The sequence below is a fragment of the Monodon monoceros genome, unplaced genomic scaffold (assembly GCF_005190385.1).
Source record: "Monodon monoceros isolate NGI ecotype Baffin Bay Population unplaced genomic scaffold, NGI_Narwhal_1 Super_Scaffold_11, whole genome shotgun sequence".
NCBI lineage: Eukaryota > Metazoa > Chordata > Mammalia > Artiodactyla > Monodontidae > Monodon > Monodon monoceros.
In genome coordinates, this window is record NW_021703767.1 from 140,252,589 (window position 1) to 140,273,779 (window position 21,191).

The window sequence follows — 21,191 nt, forward strand, 5'->3', positions numbered from 1 at the left end:
AAATTAAATGGCTTTGAGCACCTTCTCCCCACCCCTGTGAAAAGTATCCTGTTTGCCTTTCTAGAAAAACTCTAAATTCTTCTTCTCCCTGCTCTGCCCTCAAGGCTGATCATTATGAACTTTAAGGACTCCGGGCTTTGGTTGGGATCAGCTGACGGGAAGTGTCGGGGAGATTTGCAGGGTGGAGGGAAGTGAGCTCAGGATATTTTTTTTTTCTGTCCTCTCTGGATTCCGATAGCTGCTTTTCCCTCGCCTCTCTAGGGGTGGTAAAGGTAAATATCCCTAGCTAATCTAGGTTACTTCATCTGTCTTGGTTTCCCTTAAGCCCACCTCCATCTTTGAAAACAGTGCCTGCATTAAACTCTGCTCAGGTATCCCATTTGAAGGGCTGTCAGTTTCCTGCTGGGAGCCTGAACTGAAGAAGGCTCTCTCCCTGCAGTTCCTTAAGGACGACAGGGCATGCTTTCTCAGTTCAGGGTGGGAGTCCTGCATGGTATTGCTCAGTGGGCCAGTTTGGGTTGTTACTGCCGTCAGGTGTTGCTGCTGAAATGGGCCTCGTGCCTTCCTTCTGTGTTCCTCCCTGATGATCTGGAGTGAGCCCCATCAATCCATTTCTGGTGCCTGATCGTCGAGCCTGGTGTGATCCCAGCCCATGCCTGCGGAGCAGCCGCAGGAGGTGGAACACCAGTGCTGCCTCGGGACAAGACCAGCAGTAGCCATTCTACCTGCCTTGGTCTTTGGCCCTTGGGCATCCAGTGCACATCAGCGCTGCAGGCCTGACCTCACCCAGCTGCTCAGCTCATGGAGTTCTGTCTCTCACACGTGCAGCGTCAACCCCAGCGCAAGCCTGCAGGGCAGGGTGGCTCTGTAAGTACGTGGCCTTTCTAGTTCTCACACATGCTTTGTGTGGAACAAGTCCAGTCTCTCCCAGAAATTCTCTACGTGTTCCATGGAGTCCGTGGTTAGAACTGTGATGCAGTATAGTGGTTTCCTCTGTTTTATATGTTTAAAAACATAATTCTAAGATGGTGTTGGTAGACTTCACAAGACTGCCAAAAGGGGCCATGGCACCAAAAAATGTCACCTGCTGTCTAGCAGGTAGCATCCCCACCTGGTGAGAAACACCTCTTTCTGGGGATATGACACGGGCATGTTAATACTCACTTTGCAGGGTGGTTCAATGAGATGATAAATGGAAAGCACTCGGTTTCCACTTGCTCACCGTGGCAGGTGCTGTGCTATTACCTAGTATCATAAAAATCATAAATACCTTAGTTTCTCCATCTTATTCAAAGCAATAATCTGCTTCAAATGTCAGAAAATGGGGAAAAAGATCCTTCTCTTTCTCCATTTTTCCCAACCTCCTTCCCCACCCCCACTGATATACACTAGCTAGGGAGTTCCTCTGTTTCCAGGAGTGGGGTGATACTTTCCTCTCCTTTCCCCATCCACAGCCTCCACTCCTGCCCCGCCTTCCCAGACTCAAGCGCACATCTGCCACAAACCAAGTTAGTAAGACGCCTGCCCATAGTAATGGGTTTGCAAGTTAATTTTGCTGTCATTGGTTGGTGCCTGCTTTGTCTAGGCCCTGTGCTTAATATGAGATGAAACACCTGATCTGGATTTAATTATTGCACCATTTCATCCAACTGGGTTAAGCTGCCATGGAATGCATTGTGTTTCTGGCTTCTTACTTCAAGCCAGAATGATATTCTAAAAGGTTGATGAAATATACTTGGAAGAGAATTAATTGCTGGTTTAGGGGAGATTATGACAAATTAATAAAAGGAGACAAAGGAGAGGAGAGGAAACTGATTTCAATTTGACTTAGACAAGGGATAGAAAAAACATATTTTGAACCTTGAGTAAGTTTGCTTACAATATTTAATGTTGTTTTTATAGTAATTATTTTCTTGAGTTTTATTTCCTAGAAGTTGAAGGGTGGATTGAATGATGTATTATGAATCAAGAAATTGTAAACTGGGTATTGTTTGGACAGTTGATACTTAAGAAGCTGGTTTTTGTTGTTTTACACTTTGTCTGAAGCACAGTTTTACAACTGAATAAGATACCTGTGGGGATTGGTGGAAAAATATTTGCAAAGGGTTTTGTCCTTAGAGCAAAGCGTTTTATTGGTGGAGGGATTAGCATTAATGTTCCTTTGTGTGACATTTTAGTTTGGACCTGTTATCTTAATATTGACCTCAGAATCCACCATGCTAGAATCTCCAGTAGCTTTTACATTAGGTATATTGAGCTTAATGAACTTCGAACAAGCCAGGCAGCATTCAGAGGAGGCTGTACGTCTTGGCTCTTTGGAATCTGGGCAGCCCTGAGCACACCCATTCAAAGAATTTCCAGCCTGCAATGACATTTTTCGTGCCACACTTTGAGCTCCAAAGTATAGTGGCACATGTGTGGACTTCGGAATTAACACATCTGGGTTCAGATGCTAGTTCTGCCACTTACTAGCTGTGGGATCTTAGAGGTTTACTTAACCTCTTTGAGCCTTGGTTTACTCATTTGCAATAAAGGGATAATAATGGCAACCTTGAAGCCTTGTTTTAAAGATTAGAATTAGTGAAAATCAAGCTTTTCTTATGATGCCAGGCACAGAGTCAGTGCTAAATATATGGTAGAAGTTGTTAGGATTATTTCTATCTCCTATTTCTCTACAATTTTTTTTTTTTTTTGGTATGCGGGCCTCTCACTGTTGTGGCCTCTCCTGTTGCGGAGCACAGGCTCCGGACGCGCAGGCTCAGCGGCCATGGCTCACGGGCCCAGCCGCTCCGCGGCATGTGGGATCTTCCCAGACTGGGGCACGAACCCGTGTCCCCTGCATCGGCAGGTGGACTCTCAACCACTGCGCCACCAGGGAAGCCCTACAATTTTTTTTTAATGTTTAAATGTAGTGTCTCTAAAAGGCACAAACACTGTAAGGACCAGAATCGAGGTGCACAGCTGGCACAGAATGAATAATTGTTGAATTAATTGGATGAGCTCCTTCCATTTTCAGGTGATCGCTAACATCCCATCTAATACCAATTTCCTTTTAAAAAATTTTTATTGAAGTATACTTGATATACAATGTTGTGTTAGCTTCAGGTGTACAGCAAAGTGAATCAGTTATATACATACATATATCCACTCTTTTTCAGATTCGTTTCCCGTATAGGTCATTACAGGGTACTGAGTAGAGTTCCCCGTGTTACACAGTAGGTCCTTATTAGTTATCTATTTTATATATAGTAGTGTGTATGTGTCAATTTCAATCTCCCAATTTATCCCACCCCCCCCTTAGCCCCTGGTAACCATAAGTTTGTTTTCTATGTCTGTGACTCGATTTCTGTTTTGTAGATAGGTTCATTTTAGTGTCAGTGTCTATAAGTCTATGAACAACCCTTATGGACAAGTGGTGTCACCGCTGGGAGCGGGAGTGTTGTGTGTGCAGCCACGTTTATGAGTAAAGATCTGCCTGCAAGTGTCTAGGGGAGAGGAGGTGGGCAGTGTGGACAGGGTGAGGTGGTCTTTCAGGAGAGTGGCTCACCCTGGGCACCCCCCTCTGTGGCTCTGACACTGTCCCTCTGAGCAGGGCCTGAGGAGGCTGCTGGGAGAGGCCGTGGAAGGCATCTTGAAGGCACTTCTGCCTCTGAACAGAAAATGTGTTTCACAGAGTGGGTAGATTTGTTCTTTTTTTTTTTTTTAATTGAAGTATAGTTGACTTACAGCATTATATTAGTTTCAGCAGAGTGATTTGATATTTTTATGTATTATGCCCCATACAAAGTTATTATTGAGTATTTTCTCTGTGCTGTACATTATATCCTCGTGACTTATTTATTTTATAACTGGCAGCTTGTACCTCTTAATCCCCTCAACTATTTCACCCATCCCCCCAACCCCTTCCCCCAGCAACTACTAGTTCACTGCATCTATGGATATGTCTCTGTTTTGTTATATTTCTTTTGTTTTTTAGGTTCTACATATAAGTGGAAACATACAGTATTTTTCTTTCTCTTTCTGACTTATTTCACTTAGCATAATACCCTCTAGGTTCATCCATGTTGTCACAAATGGCAAGATTTCATATATACGTATATAACATATCTTCTTTATCCATTTATCTATTGATGGACGCTTAGGTTACTTCCATATCTTGACTATTGTAAATAATGCTGCAGTGAACATTAAGGTGTATATATATTTTCAAATTAGTGTTTTCATTTTCTTTATAAATACCCAAAAGTGGAAATGCTGGATTGTATGGTGGTTCTATTTTTAATTTTTTGAGGAACCTCCATACTGTTTTCCATAGTGGCTGCATTCAATTTACATTCCCACCAACAGGGTATGAGGGCTCCCTTTTCTCCATATCCTCACCAGCACTTGTTATTTGTAGTCTTTGTGTGTGTGTGTGTGTGTGTTTTATTTTTTTTAACATCTTTATTGGAGTATAATTGCTTTACAATGGTGTGTTAGTTTCTGCTTTATAACAAAGTGAATCAGCTATGCGTATACATATATCCCCACATCTCCTCCCTCTTGCGTCTCCTTCCCATTCTCCCTATTCCACCCCTCTAGGTGGTCACAAAGCACTGAGCTAATCTCCCTGTGCTGTATTTGCAGTCTTTTTGATGATGGCCATTCTAACAGGTGTGAGGTGATATTTCATTATGGTTTTGATTTGCATCTCTCTGACGATTAGTGATGTTGAGCGTCTTTCATGTGCCTGTTGGCTATTCGTATGTCTTCTTTGGAAAAATGGCTATTCAGATCCTCTGCCCATTTTTTAATCGAGTTTTTTTTTTTTACTTTATTTAATTTGTTTTTGGCTGCATTGGGTCTTGTTGCTGTGTGCGGGCTTTCTCTAGTAGTGGGGAGTGGGGGCTACTCTTCATTGTGGAGAATGGGCTCTAGGCACGTGGGCTTCAGTAGTTGTGGCACATGGGCTCAGTAGTTGTGGCTCGTGGGCTGTAGAGCTCAGGCTCAATAGTTGTGGTGCACGGGCTTAGTTGCTCCATGGCCTGGGGGATCTTCCTGCACCAGGGCTCGAACCCGTGTCCCCTGCATTGGCAGGCAGATTCTTAACCACTGCGCCACCAGGGAAGCCTCCCCTTTTTAAAAATAAATTTATTTATTTATTTTTGGCTGCATTGGGTCTTCGTCGCTGTGCGTGGGATTTCTCTAGTTGCAGAGAGCAGGGGCTGCTCTTTGTCGTGGTGCGTGGGCTTCTCACTGCGGTGGCTTCTCTTGTTGCGGAGCACAGGCTCTTGGCACGTGGGCACAGTAGTTGTGGCTCACGGGCTCTAGAGCACAGGCTCAGTAGTTGTGGCGCACGGGCTTAGTTGCTCTGTGGCATGTGGGATCTTCCTGGACCAGGGCTCTAACCCATTTCCCCTGCATTGACAGGTGGATTCTTAACCACTGTGCCACCAGGGAAGCCCCGAGTTGTTGTTTTTTTGTTGTTGAGTTGTCTGGGTTCTTGTATATTTTTGGATATTAACCCCTTATTGAATATATATTTTGCAAATATTTTCACCCATTCAGCAGGTTGCCTTTTCATTTTGTTGATAGTTTCCTTTGTTATACAAAAGCTTTTTAGTTTGATGTAGTCCCATTTGTTTATTTTTGTTTTTGTTTCCCTTGCCAGAGGCGACAGATCCAAAAAAATATTGCTTAAGCTGAATCAAAGAGCATGCTGCCTATGTTTTCATCTAAAAGTTTTACTGTTTCAGGTCTTACATTTAAGTCTTTAATTGCTTTGAGTTTATTTTTGTATGTGGTGTCGGCAGGTAGTCCAGTTTCATTCTTTTACGTGTAGCTGTCCAGTTTTCCCACACCAGTTATTGAAGAGGCTGTCTTTCCCTCATTGTATATTCTTGCCTCCTTTGTCATAGATTCATTGACCAAATAAACGTGGGTTTATTTCTGTGCTCTCTGTTCCATTCCATTGATCTATGTGTCTGTGTTTGTGCCAGTACCGTACTGTTTTGATTACTGTAGCTTTGTAGTATAGTCTGAAGTCGGGGCATGATACCTCCAGCTCTCTCCTTTCTCAAGATTGCCTTGGCTATTCAGAGTGTATTTTTCATTTCAGTTGTTGTATTTTTCAGCTCTGATTGGTTCTTTTTAATATTTTCTAACACTTTGTTGAAGTTTTCACTGTGTTGCTGTATTCTTCTGCTGGGTTTGGTGAGCACTTTTTTTTTTTTTGTGGTACGTGGGCCTCTCACTGTTGTGGCCTCTCCCGTTGCGGAGCACAGGCTCTGGATGCGCAGGCTCAGCAGCCATGGCTCACGGGCCCAGCCGCTCTGCGGCATGTGGGATCTTCCCGGACCTGGGCACAAACCCGTGTCCCCTTCATCGGCAGGGGGACTCTCAACCACTGCGCCACCAGGGAAGCCCTGGTGAGCATTTTTATTACTGTTGCTTTGAACTCTTTATCAGATAAATTATTTACAGCCATTTCATTAGGATTTTCTCCTGGGGTTTTATTTTGTTCTTTCATTTGGAACAAATTACTTTTTTTTAAAAAATTTTTATTGGAGTATAGTTGATTTACAATGTTGTGTTAGTTTCAGGTGTATAGCAAAGTGAATCAGTTACACATATGTCCACTTTTTTTAGATTCTTTTCCCATATAGGCCATTACAGAGTGTTGAGTAGAGTTCCCTGTGCTATACAGTAGGTCCTTATTAGTTATCTATTTTATATATAGTAGTGTGTATATGTCAATCCCAGTCTTGCAGTTTATCCCCCCCCCCCCCCCCCATCCCTTGGTAACCATGTTTGTTTTCTACATCTGTGACTCTACTTCTGGAACAAATTACTTTGTCACCTCATTTTGCCTGGTTTTCTGTGTCTGTTTCTATAAGGTAGGTGAAACAGTTACCTCTCCTCGTCTTGAAGGCGTGGCCTTGAGTAGGCACGTCCCTATGCAGACTGTGTGCGCCTGCAGCTTTGGTGGGAGGGCTGGATCTGGAGCTGGGTGTGTGCTGGGGTTTTTCCCAAGGCAGGTGGCGGGGGGGGGGGGGGGGGGGGGGGGGCTGCTGCATTGTCAGGAGGGCTGGAGCTTGATCTGGGCATGGGTTGGGGGCTTCTGAGGCAGTCTTGGCAGGATGGCTAAAGCTCCAGGCTTTTTAATCTGCTGCTTTGTGCTGATGAGCTTATGTGTGACCCTTTTAACCCCTTTAAGAGTGGAGTCTTGGTTTCCTACAGCCCTCAGGCTCTCCTGGATGTAAACCCTGCTGGTTTTCAAAGCCAGTTATGGGGGTTTGTCTTCCCTGTGCTGCACCCTGGGCCTGGAGTGCCCAGTGTGGAGCCCAAACCCCTCATCCTTAGGGGGGACCTCTGAGTTTGTGATATCCCCTCCTGTTTGTGGGTTGCTGCTCTGGGGGTGTGGGTCCTGACTAGATTTTGTCTCCACCCCTCCTTCCTGTCTCAGTATGGTTTATTCTTAATGTCCCTATAAGGGCTGTCCCGCTTCTCAGGGAGACTTGTTCTACATGTAGCTGTGGTTTTGGTGTGTCCACGGGAGGAGATGTGCTCAGGATCTTCATATGTATTATAATTAATTTTATGCCAATAAATTCGAAATGTTTACATTACTAAAATAAAACTTACCAAAACTAATCCAACAAGAACTAAAACCCCTATAAACCTTTTTTTTTGTTTAAAGAACTTCTTGTGAAGAAATATCAGGCCCCAAAACTTTTTTGACAAATTCTTTTACATTTCAAGGAATAATAGATCCTTGAAATTTTACACAAAATCTTCCAGAAAGAAGAAAAAGAGGGAATTCTCCACAACTCATTTTTAGAGACTGGCCTAACCTTTGTTTTTAATTTTTTTTGCAAGTTGTCTTATTTACAATGTCAACTTTCAAAAGTCACTAAAGTTAACTGGACAATAAACTAGGCAGAAATTGCTTTACAAAAAGAGGGAAAGCCCAAAATGCCACTTTCTATAGAGAATCAACAGTTCAGTTTTATTCAGGGCAAAGAAAAAAGAAACTTTTGATCATACTAGAAGAAACTCAGCCATAGGTTTGGAATCTGTACTGAAACTACACATGCAATGAGGACAATATCCCACTAATAAAATTGATTTGCTGCTGCATTTGTCAACTGTTTTTCTAACATTAACAGTTATAAACAGAGCACTGCAACTAGTATTTGGAACAATTCTTACAGTGTTACAGCGTCAGGCACAAAATTTTACTTCTCCTCACACCACTGGTTCTCTTTGGGTACCTGGGCTTCCTCTTCTTCCGTAAAATCATTTTTGATATTGAATGTCTTTCAAATCTCAGGAGTTTTCCTCTTGATCATAATGGCAACCGTCTTGCAGATAATATCAAGCAAACCTTTGATGTCTAAGTAGTTTGCAGCCAGGATCAGCTCCAAAAAGTGTTCCTTGGTCAACTTTCAGGAATTCTTGATTCCAAACAGGGATATCATCTGTTCACTTTTCTTTGTTCTCACCATCCTCAGGAGGAGGCGGATCATCCTTGTGGTGGGTGCACCACTGAAAGACCTTTTTAATATTGCTGCATTAACATTTGGCAAAGGGACTGGGTCATCATCTCCTTCATCATCCATTCCCAAATCTTCCAACATGGTCTTGATAGTCACAGACTGTTTGGCAATTTCAACATCAACTTGCGAAGATCTCTCCATTAGAACTCTGCAACTTAATTGAAGGCGTGGTGTTAGGTCTCAAGGAGACTGTGGGCTGGAGGCTGGTGAGAGCAGGGCGGTGTCTGCAAACAGAAAAACAGAAAGGCGGAGAACAAGGCCAACACCTGTTCTGTTTCATTCTTGACATGATTTATCTGTGGTGCTTTTTTATCTGTGCCTGCTTTTTTCTTGGCTAGGGTTGACAGACATTTGTCTATTTTAGTACCTTTCCAAAGGACTGATTTTTTAGCTTTGTTGATTCTGTCTCTTTATATATCCTTATTTTATTTTATTATTATTTTTTAGAGCATAGTTGATTTACAGTGTTGCATTAGTTTCAGGTGTACAGCAAAGTGAATCAGTTATACATATACATATATCCCCTCTTTTTTGGATTCTTTTCCCATATAGGTCATTACAGAGTATTGAGTAGAGTTCCCTGTGCTATACAGTAGGTCCTTATTAGTTATCTATTTTATATATAGTAGTGTGTATATGTCAATCCCAATCTCCCAATTTATATAGATAGATCTATATGGATATAGAACAAAGTGGAAAAATCATATATCATTACCTTTATATTATGTATACATATTGTATAAGATATATGTTCCCTTTTATCTCATTCCATTTTTCCCCTCTGTTTAGAAGTTTTATGTTTTATGTATATTATTTTGGTCATAACCGTTTACATTTTAACATGCCTATTTAACAAAGTCTAAAGTTTGTATATATTTTTGCCTTCTTCCTGACAATACATTGATCATAAAATATTATAATTCTCATCATCCTCTCTCAGTTTATATGTTATTCTTTTTCAGCATTCTAGCTCTGTCCTGCCTTCTCTTTCATTATCCATTATTACTATTGTTTTAAACAGTTCATATTTGTTTAGATTTCCTCACATGTTTACTAACATCTTTGACCACTGTCTTTCTTGAGTCTCAGATCTTTGATCAGGGATATGTTTCCTTAGGCCTGAAGTACATCCTTTAGAATTTTCTTTACCAAAGGGCTATTGGTGGTAAACTCCTTCAGTTTTTGACCTAAATTCTTTCAAGAAACTGACTTTAATTCTTCCTTGTTCTTGAAAGAAGTTTCTTTGGGTATAAAAATCTAGGCTGGCATTTATTTTCTTTATGCACATTAAATATATTGTTTCACTGTCAGCTTTCATTTTTGTTTCTCTGAGTTCAACTATAATTGCCATTCCTAAGTTGATGATATTTTTTTCTCCCTTTTTATGATCTTCCCTTTTTCTTTGGTGTTCGGAAGCTTCACTGCTTTGTCTCAGTGAGAATTTCTGAAAAACCCCTTGATGTGACGATTGCTGTCTTTCACCAATTCTGTAAATAGTGCTTCCACTCAATGCCTCTATTGTTTCCACCTGAAACTCCAAGTGGACATAAGTTGGACCCTTTTGTATTCTCTATGCCTTCAGACCTCTATTTTATATTTGTCTCTCTTTGTCTCTGTGAGGTGCATCCTGGTGCATATTTTCAAAGTTGTCATTTTCCTTAAACATGTAAAACATTGTTATTTTTCATTTTGTATTGTAGGGTTCCAGTATCTGAAGTCTTTGTGGGATTGACTATATGGTTTGTTGTTTTTCCTGGCTCTCACTTGTGGTATGTTGTTTCTCCATGTTTAGTACTTTTATACTGTGAGCTGTTTGTTTTCCTTGGAACTTTATCTATGAGAATTTTTTGAGGCCTGGGATGATGGTGTTACTCCAGTGAGGGTTTGTGTTTGCTTCTGCCATTTACCTTGGCGTATAGGTACCCCAGGGCTGACTTTATTATTTTTATTTATTTACTTTTTAATTAATTAATTTTTATTTATTTATTTTGGCTGCATTGGGTCTTTGTTGCTGCACACGGGCTTTCTCTAGTTGTGGAGAGCGGGGGCTACTCTTCATTGCGGTGCACAGGCTTCTCATTGTGGTGGCTTCTCTTGTTGTGAAGCACGGGCTCTAGGTGCGCAGGCTTCAGTAGTTGTGGCACGTGGGCTCAGTAGTTGTGGCTTGTGGGCTCTAGAGCACAGGCTCAGTAGTTGTGGCACACGGGCTTAGTTGCCCCCCAGCATGTGGGATCTTCCCGGACCAGGGCTCAAACCCGTGTCCCCTGCATTGGCAGGCGGATTCTTAACCACTGTGCCACCAGAGAAGTCCCGCCAGGGCTAACTTTAAATTAAATTCTGTACTTGAGGTGTGTGTGTGAGTGTGTGTGTGTTTATCACATAATTAGTGTGTATTTGGACCACAAACCTATGTGAGAGCTGGTTTGTGGTAGTGAATTTTTTTAAGAAATCTAAAAAATTCTAGGCAGCACTAAGGATGAAAGAGGCAAGTTTATGTTATTCTCTTTGTGTGTTTCCACTGAAGGGTATAGTTAGACTCTTTACTTGGGTGGCCCTAGAGTTTTCCTCTCTTGTCGGCATCCCTATAGCTTTGAGCGCCAAGGCTTTCTTTCCATTCAGGCCATTGCTTCAACTGAAACGTCTATTACCTTTTTCTGGCACTACAGTAATAGCTGCTTTGTTTCTTGGTCCAAGGATTTCCCCCTCTCTCTCATTTTTAAGCTGCTGTCAGAGTGATCTTTTTAAAAAATCAAAAGGATAATCTGATTGTCATACAGACAGAGAAAAAACATCCGACGTGAAAAGAATTTCACAACTGTCCGTAGGCTGCAGTTGGACTCTCCCCTCAGCCACAGCAGACTCTCCAGCCACTCCCCTACCCTGTGCATTCTGTACTTCAGCCGCTCTAGATTCTTCATCATTTTCTGAATAATCTTCAGCATCTTCTTGCCTTTGCACATGCTGGGATCCCACCTGTGACACCTCTGAACCTCACAGCTGGGACCAGGGCAAGGCAAGTTGAGTGTCTGGGCTGCAGAATTTAAGGAGACACTCGCTGTCAGGCTCGTACAGGTGCTGCCTTGCTTCTGCCGAATGAACTGCCTAATGAAGTTGTCAAAGTCAAACTCATGTGTTACCTGTTTACCTTCCTACAGAAGGAAAGTAGCCTGTGCTAAATACCATTATCCTGGGAGGACAGGAACCATGTCTGTTAGGTGTTGTTTCACCAGTGTCTGGAGCAGTACCCAGTACAGAGCAGGTGCTCAGTAAATACTTGGTGAATGAATGAATGAATGAATAAGTAGATTCTGAGTTTCTTGATGGCAGAGAATAAGTCATGTTCCTCTGTTCCCTGCTGTCTTATAATTCATTCATTCTGGATCCTTGAAAGATGTTTGTTTGTTAGTTGCACAAGTGGAAGGAGGAGGCTCTGTTTAGTCCTATCCAGGCCTGGCAGCTTTCTGGGTGAACCTCAGTCCTGTGACTCATCTGTTGTCTGCTTGCTTACAGCTCCTTCCTCTTGACGTTTTATGGAGGGCGTAGATGCAGGTGGGTGAGGCTTTCGGAGCTGGCTAGCCATCAAATCACTGGGAAGATTTTAGGGTACACATGAATTCTTGAACCCCTTTCCCAGAGTCTCTTTTTCCATTTTTCTGAGGCAAAATCCAGGAGTCTGCACTTTTACAAAATCACTATGTGGTTCTGGTAATCAGTCAAGGGTGGGCAGCAGGACACCACAGCACCAACTGTCTAATTTTAATTTTCCAAATATTCGCGTGCATGTAAAACAAATAGTGATTGCCACAACGATTTCAGAATCCTGCATGTTTTAAAAATACTTACACATCTGCAAAACGTTTCTTAAACATGCCACGAGATACCCTGAGGGCACGGAGTAGAAGAAGGCATGGCCACGGACATGATGTTCCTCCTGTTCAAATTTGACCTCTGTTTATTATCCATCTTCAGGAAGATGCTCATGCCATCCCAGATGACACCGTGCTAAATGGATGGACTGGAATGTGTTGTGACAGTGGAGAAAGCGGAAAGGAGGAAAAAGGTGGAATGTAAAATAATTCCAGTTTCTACAGAAAATAACTTCCTCATCAGAGAAGGAATTCCATAAATAATTGAGAAAGCTGATGGAACACTTAAAATAGCTGAAGGAAAAACACACACATTCAAGGTGAGCCTCGACCCTGCAGTGATGGTTAGATCTGAGAAGTACGTTGCAGGCGTTTGGGAGTAATGGGTGTCATGGAGGCGTCATATTCAAAGCCGTTAAAAATAATCCGCTCCCTGAGAAATAAACACCTAGCCTAAGCCTTTAGGAATTCTCAGTGAGGGACAGAAATAGCTCCTGTAGTTCCCATTGCTCTTTAATTTCTACTCCTACTATTTCATTATTCATCATTTCTGTGCAGTTTGCTTCGTCTATTTATTTAAAATGCGATTCCAGACGACAGGCAGCAGTCCCAGTGTTCTGTGTCTTGCATAGCCCTTTCCACCCCGGGAAACAAATTATATAACTTGTTTTCACTTGTGCAGACGGGGGAGGATTCACATGTTTGGTTTGGTGAGCTTCCAGGAAATAATTTTAAGTGTTTATCTAAAGTTTATTCAGACTGTCTTGATCTAGAAGTTAGACAGGAAACCTAGCAGAGAACTGAAAGAAACCAGGCTCTGAAGAGGGGGAACTCTAAGTGTAGCCAGATGGGTTGAACTGTGACACCCTGGGGTATTCACACCATGGAAAGCAGGAGGCTCGATTCTAGGGCTTATGGGATTTAGAAGCTGCATCAGTATTCTTTTTTTTTTTTTTTGTGGTACGCGGGCCTCTCACTGCAGTGGCCTCTTCCGTTGCGGAGCACAGGCTCCGGAGCGCAGGCTCAGCGGCCATGGCTCACGGGCCCAGCTGCTCCGCAGCATGTGGGATCTTCCCGGACCGGGGCACGAACCCGTGTCCCCTGCATCGGCAGGCAGACCCTCAACCACTGCGCCACCAGGGAAGCCCAGTATTAATATTTGCTACCACTTCCCGTTGCTCGTTGTTCTGGTTGCTGTTGCTATATAATAACCTGCCCTAGCACTTCATAAACTGGTATAAACTGGTGTAAACTTTCACTTCGCTTATGATTTTATGATTTTGTGGGTGAGGAATCTGGAAAGGGCTCAGCTGGGTGGCTCTTGTGGAGGTTGCAGTCAGATGCTTGTCGTCTGCAGGATTTACTGGGCTAGGTGTCCACGCAGGCTCCGTTATGTGGCTGACATCTGGCTGTCCACTGGGAGCACCAAGAGCTGTGCCGGGTTGTTCCCTGGAGCATCTACGTGTGGACTCTCCAGCATGATGAGCTGGGTTAGTCAGACTCCCTGCATGGGAGCCGACCGCTCCCAGAGCAGGCATCCCACGAGGGGAGGCAGAACCTGGATGGCCTTCCCTGACCTAGCCACGGAGGGCACTTCCATGGCACTTTGCTGGCCGAAGTGGCCACAAGTCCACCCAGACTCAATGGGAGAAGACATGTCCTTTACCTCTTCACAGGAGGAGTGGGAAGGAATTTGTGTCCATTAAAAAAATTCACACTCACATCAAAACCAGACATTACATAAAATATTGGGTTGGCCAAAAAGTTCGTTTGGGTTTTTCTGTAAAATCTTGGGAAAAACACGAACGAACTTCTTAGCCAGCCCAATATATAGCTTACTTAATCCTCACAAAACCCTATGAGGTAGGTACTATTATTGTTCATGTTTTATAGATAGGAAATCGAGGTTCAGAAAGGTTAAGTCATTTGCCCTAGGTTGCACAGCTAGTAAGAGGTTGAGTGGTACATGAACCTAAAACTGTCTGTCTCCAAACGTTTACTGTCTGTGTTGAGTTGCACAGTGTTTTAAAGGCTCAAATGTTGTCTCAGATCTCAATCATTGCAGCTATTCTAGGCGACTGGATAATTCCGCCGAGTCTAGAATGCCAACACATGAAGTGCCAGTTTGGGTATCTTGTCAGTCCATTTGAAGCAAGGAGCATTCATTTGAGGATGTGGTCCTTTGCCCTGAGGTAGAGAGCTGCTCAGTCCCTTATCCAGAGATGGAATCTGGCCTCTATCACTCAAGTAGCCCAAGACAAAAGTAGGATCTTGTGTGATACTAGGGGAGGGGAGAGGAGGTTACAGTGGCTTCCCTGAGGTGGGTGGGTACATGTGAAGCAGATGTGGTAATTATAGGGGAGGACCCTGCAGCAGGGGTGTCAGCTGGGCATTGGCCTGTCCTATGTGAACTATGCCAAGTGCCCGTGTGGACACATGGACAGATAGAACCACAGAGCATGTTCGGGGGCCTGCCTGGCTGAGGGCAGAGGGCCCAGAGACAGGCAGGCCCAGGCTGAGAGGGGACGAGAACAGAGCTTGACAGTCAGTGAGAAGACCCCAGGGGAGGGCCCTACAGAGCGCCTGCTGCAGGAGGCACACAGCTGTGATTATCCTCCCGTTTGTGGGTTGCCTGCCCCAGGGTGTGGGTCTTTGCTGGAGGGCAAAGACCTTGGGCGGTAATTCTCCTTTTCTTCCTCAATCTTTTCCTCGCTTCTAATATTTAATAAATATTTGTGGATAGCATCCTGGGCCCCTGGAAACAGAGTGACGAGCAAGTTAGACATCTTTGCCCCCATGGAACTTACAATCCAGGTGGGGGAGCAGAGCCATGAGATTAATAATTACACACGTAATACCTGATGACAAAGTGATAAGTTCTGACAGACTTCTGACTGCCCCCTCCCCATCCACTCTGCTCCTTTTAGCAGTGCAGTCCCCTAGAATAGTAGCAGGGTATGTGGCTATAAACTATCGATACATTTCCCAGCCTCCCACGCAGCTAGGAGTGGTCATGTGAGTCGGTTCAGGCTAATAAAAGTGATGGGTGTCACTTCCATGTCCTGTCCTTAAAATGAAGACTAGTTGCCCTATATCTTTCCCCCGCTCCTTCCCACTAGCAGGTAAATGGTAGCAATTTGAGCAGATACCTTGGACCTAGAGATGGAAGTTTTCCATGGAGGATGGTCTTGCCAGTTTTGGTCCCCTATTGTTATAATGACAAATTAGCTTTTACCCTAAACGAATACCACAGTAGTTGTATGAAAAAGTATAGTGTGAAACAACAGTGAGATACCGCTACACGCCTATTAGAATGGCCAAAATCCAGAACACTGCCAACACCAAGTGCTGGCGAGGATGTGAAGCAACGGGAACCCTCATCACGGCCGGTGGGAATGCAACACGGCGCAGCCACTTTGCGTGACACTTTGGCGGTTTCTTTGGTTACAAAACCAAACGTACTCTTACCGTATGATCCAACAATGGTGCTCCTTGGTGTCTACCCAAAGGAGTTGAAAACTTACGACACTCCTTGGCGTTTATACAAAGGAGTTGAAAACTTATGTCCACACAAAAACCTGCACATGAATGTTTATAGCAGCTTTATTTATAGTTGCCCAAACTTGGAAGCAACCAAGATACCCTTCCAGGGGTGAATGGATACATGAACTGTGGTTCATCCAGACAATGGAGTATTATTCATTGCTGAAAAGAAACAAGTTATCAGGCCAGGAAAAGACACGGAAGAAACTTAAATGCATGTTACTAAGGGAGAGAAGCCAATAGGAAAAGGCTACGTGCTACATGATTCCCACTGTATGACACTCTGGAAAAGGCAGAACTATGGAGACAGCAAAAAGATCAGTGGTTGCCAGGGGTTGGAGGGGTGGGGAGAGATGAACAGGTGGAGCACAGGGGATTTTTAGAGCGGCAGAACTGCTCTGTATGACGCTATAATGGTGGATATGTGTCATTATACATCTGTCCAAATCCATGGAATGTACAACACCAAGAGTGATCTGTAATGTAAACTTGGACCTTGGGTGATAATGGTGTGTTTGTGTACGTTTGTCACTTGTAACAAATGTGTCACTTTGGTGAGGGTTGTTGATAATAGGGAGGTGATTTGGTGGGAAGGGGCAGAAGGTATTATGTGGGAAATCTGTACCTTCTCAGTTTTGCTGTGAACCTAAAACTGCTCTAAAATAAAAGGGCAGTGTGCTATGTGGCCAAATGGCCAGTGAGACTACCTGATGAAGGGTTAGTCAGGATGAGCAGTTTCTGTCCTCTGATGGAAACAAATGAAGAGCTGACAAAATAACAGTCTGTGGTTGTTCCTTTTACTGCTTGCTTTGAAGATGGTCTCTGGGCTAACGCCCTTTCCTTGCAGACCGAAGAAAAACCTGGATTAGGGTTGCTTTCCAAAACAACCAAAAAACCCCACGGGGGGCCCAGTTAAATTTGAATTTCAGACAGACAGTGAATACTTTCAAGTATAAATGTTCCATGCGATATTTGGGACATACTTATACTCAATTTTTTTTCTTTTGTTTACCTGAGTTCAAATTTAACTGGGCCTCGTGTTATTTTTATTTGCCGAGTCTGACAACTTCAGCCTGGACTCAAGTCCCTGTCAGACTCAAGGAGCTCAATCCTTTCTTCTTAAGGTTTATTTGTCTTTGTATCCACAATGCCTGGCACATAGTAGGAACCCGATAAATGATCAATTTAGCCTCAGATGAACAGTGATAAATCACTAAGAATCGTCTGAAATGTGAAACCCATAGGGGATCAAAACTGTGCATCCTTTCAATGGTCTTAATTTGCCATGACCAAAAATACTTAGAGTTTTGGTCTGTCCACACATTGTCGGAGATTATCTGTCCTTTTAGATGATCTTTAAAAAATGGATTAAGAGGAGTGGCCAACACAGCACAGCAGCTCACTTCCTCCTGTGATCGCACAGCTATTGACAGAGCAACTGTTGATGAGAAAGACTGGAAGAGCAGCTGAAAAGATCCTCTCCCACTAAAGATACAAAGAAGGAACCGCAACGAGACAGGTAGGAGGGCTGGAGGCATGGCATAGTCAAGACCCAGACCCTTGGGCAGGTGACCCACAAACGGGAGGATAATCATAATTGCGGAGGTTCTCCCCAAGGAGTGAGAGGTCTGAGCCCCACATTGGGCTCCACAGCCCGAGGGTCCTGCACCAGGAAGATGAGCCCCCAGAACGTTTGGCTTTAAGGCCAGCGGGGTTTACTTCTGGGAGAGCCAGAGGACTGTGGGAAACAGAGACTCCACTCTTAAAGGGCACACACAAAATCTCACACACTCCGGGACCCAGGGCAGAAGCAATAATTTGAAAGGAGCCTGGGTCAGACCCACATGCTGATCTTGGAGAGCCTCTTGGAGGGTCAGGAGGCATCTGGGACTCCCCCTGGGGACACAGATACTGGAGGCAGCCATTTGGGGGAGCTCGTTCTACCACGTGGACACCGGTGCTGGCAGGTGGCATTGTGGAATCCTCCCTCCAGCTCATTAACACCGGGGCCCGGCCCTGATCACCAACCTGCCAGCACTGGTACTGGGACACCTCCTGGGTGGGTAGGGACACAGACCCACCCACCAGCAGGCCTGCTGCCTTAAGATCCACTGAGCCCACAGCTGCCCCAGGACCTGGCCTCGTCCACCAGTGCACCAGTACTAGCCCTGGGACCGCCTGAGCCTTGGCCACCAGTGGGCTGACACCAGCTCTGGGACCGCTGGGCCCTGCAGCCAGAGACCGCAGGACCAGGCTCTGCCCACCAGTGGGCCAGCGCTATCCCCAGGACCTGGCTTCACCCACCAGTGGGCGAGCATCAGTCCCAGGACCTCCCAGGACCACCACAGCCCTGTAGCCTGCTGTGTCAGGACCCAGCCCACCCACCATCCAGCCCCAGAACCCTGTGGGTCCTGGCCCTGCCCACCAGCAGGCCAGCACCAGCTGTAAGACACCTTGGGCCCCTTAGCCACGGCCCCGGGATCTGCCCCCACCCATCAGTGTGCCAACCCCCAAGGCCCTGCAGCCAGAGACCCCAGCCCCCAGCCCCCAGCCCCAGCCACCAGTGAGCCTGTACTAGCCCTGTGACCCACTGGGCCCTGGCCTTGTCCACCAGCAGGCCTACACTAGCTCTGAGACACCTTGGACACCCCTGCCAGCCACCCCAGGATCCAGCTCGACTCACCAGCAGGCCAGCACCAGCTTTGGGACACCCCAGATGCTACAGCCACCCACCTGAGAACCCAGCTCTGCCCCCCAGTGGGTCAGCATTAGCCTTGGGACTGCCCGGGGTTCTGCAGCCAGCCGCCTCATGACCCGGCCCTGCCCACCAGCACCTGGCAGCCTCTGCACAAGGAAGGGCCTGGCAAACAACCCGACTGGGCACCAGCCATGCCTACTGGACTGCCCACAGAAGTCAGCCTGCCACAACAGAAAGACCCACGCGGTCCACATAGGGGCGGCCCTGGAGCTTATAACTCTTGTGACCAGAGGGGCATGCTGCTGCGGCGTCTCCTGCAGAACGCCACTTCTCCAAGGTTGGGCAATGTAACCCACCTACTAAATACATGGAAATAAAACCAGCAAATCAGGCAAAGCAAAGCAACAGAAAAATATGTTTCAAATGAAGGAAGAAGATAAAACCCCACAAGAACTAAGTGATGTGGAGATAGGCAGTCTACCCAATAAAGAATGCGAGGTAATGATCATAAAGATGTTCAAAGAACTCTGGTGACAACTGGATGAGCAGAGTGAAAACTTAGAAGCTTTTAACAAAGAGTTAGGAAATAGAAGAACCAAACAGAGATGAAGAATACAATAACTGAAAGAAAAAATATACTAGAAGAAATCAACAGTAGATTAGATGATACAGAGGAATAGATCAGTGAACTGGAAGACAGAGTAGCGGAGATCACTGAAGCAGGACAGATAGAAGAAAAAGAAACGAGAGCAGTTTTAGAGACCACATCAAGTGCACTAACATTCTCATTATGTTAACATTCCCAATATAACATTCCCAGAAGGAGAGGAGTGAGAGAGAGGGACAGAGAACATATTTGGAGACATAATAGCTGTAAACCTGGGAAAGGAAACAGACATCCGGGTCCAAAAAGCACAGAGAGTTCCAAACAGGGTCTCACCAAGACTCGTTGTAGTTAAAATGGCAAAGATTAAAGAGAGAATATTAAAGGGGAGCAAGGGAAAAGCAACAAGTTATGTGCAAAGGAACTCCCATAAGGCAATCAGCTGACTTTTCAGCAGAAACTCTGCAAGCCAGAAGGGAGTGGCATGAGATGTTTAATGTGATAAAAGGGAAAAACCTGCAACCGAGAGTACTGCACCCAGCAAGGCTTTCTTTCAGATTTGATGGAGAGATTAAAAGTTTTATAGACAAGCAAAAGTTAAAAGAGTTCAGCACCACCAAACCAGCTTTACAAGAAACGTTCAAGGGACTTCTCTAAGTGAAAAAGAAAAGGCCACAACTAGAAACATGAATATTGTGAAAGGAAAAATCTCATTGGTAAAGGCAAATATACAGGAAAGGTAGTAAATCAGCTATGTTTAAAGCTAGTAAGAAGGTTAAAAGATAAAAGTAAAATCATCTATAGCAGCAATAAGTAGTTAAGGGATACACAAAACAAAAAGATGTGAAATATGATGTCAAAACGGTGAACATGGGGGAGGGGAGTGAAAATGCAGGGTTGTTAATATGCATTCATATGTAGAGAGGTTGCTGTATATACTTTTAAGTTTCTGGTGGGGGAGTGCAGAGATCTACTCATCTTGTGGTGCCCAAGACAAGCCCCTTTGTAAGTTCCCTTGCTTATTACACCTGCCACCTGCCCATCTGGAGTGTCTGCCTCTTCCTTCGGTCTCCCCCTGCCCTCCATGTACAAGAAGCCAGTTTACGAACCCAAAATGCTCTCTCTCCTTGCCCCACCTCCTGACATAACATTGGCGATCTTGGCATTCGTTTTGGTGGCTCTTTTTCACCCACGAAGCTTCAGTTTTATATTCTGCGTCCCTGTACTCTCCAGGCCTATCTCATCATCACTTGAAATGGATTTACCCCCAGGATTTAAAACTTAAGTTGCCTATTTTTCACGTCTCTCACACCCTCACTTCTGCTGGTTTTCCTTTGCGTCCTAATTGTGACTCCTTCACCTTTAATTCTTTGATCCTTTCCTGCATTACTAGCCCATGACCTTTCCTACCACTGTACCACGTCGGCTTTTTCACTCATGTCACAGTGCTTAGGCCTGGCTGCCTCCGTTACTGCTTTGCTGGAAAGAGACATGAGACCACATGGGTTGGTGGTCCCACAAATGACCATTCCCGTGCTCAGGGGAAACTGCTGGTCCAGCAGTCTTCCATCAACCTCTTCTTTTTTTTTCCTTAAAGTGACTTATTACATCTGAACAAATGAAATATTTTAAGGGTCTTCTCCCACATCCCATCCTGATCCGCTCCCCAAGTTCTGACCATTTAGAGATGGTCTTTTCAGGGGTGTTTTGGGGTATCCTCAAGATGCCTAATGCAGTCACAGAGGCTTGGGAGGATAGAGCAGCGGTTGAGAGTCCGCCTGCCGATGCAGGGGACGTGGGTTCGTGACCCGGTCCGGGAGGATCCCACATGCCGCGGAGCGGCTGGGCCCGTGAGCCATGGCTGCTGAGCCTGCGCGTCCGGAGCCTGTGCTCCGCAACGGGAGAGGCCACAACAGTGAGAGGCCACAACAGTGAGAGGCCCG

The 21,191-nt window shown here is 44.8% G+C and overlaps 1 pseudogene; it reads right to left on the reverse strand.

Moving 5' to 3' along the window:
- Positions 1 to 8,216: 8,216 nt before the first annotated feature.
- Positions 8,217 to 20,777, reverse strand: LOC114890379 (annotated as a pseudogene).
- Positions 20,778 to 21,191: the final 414 nt, after the last annotated feature.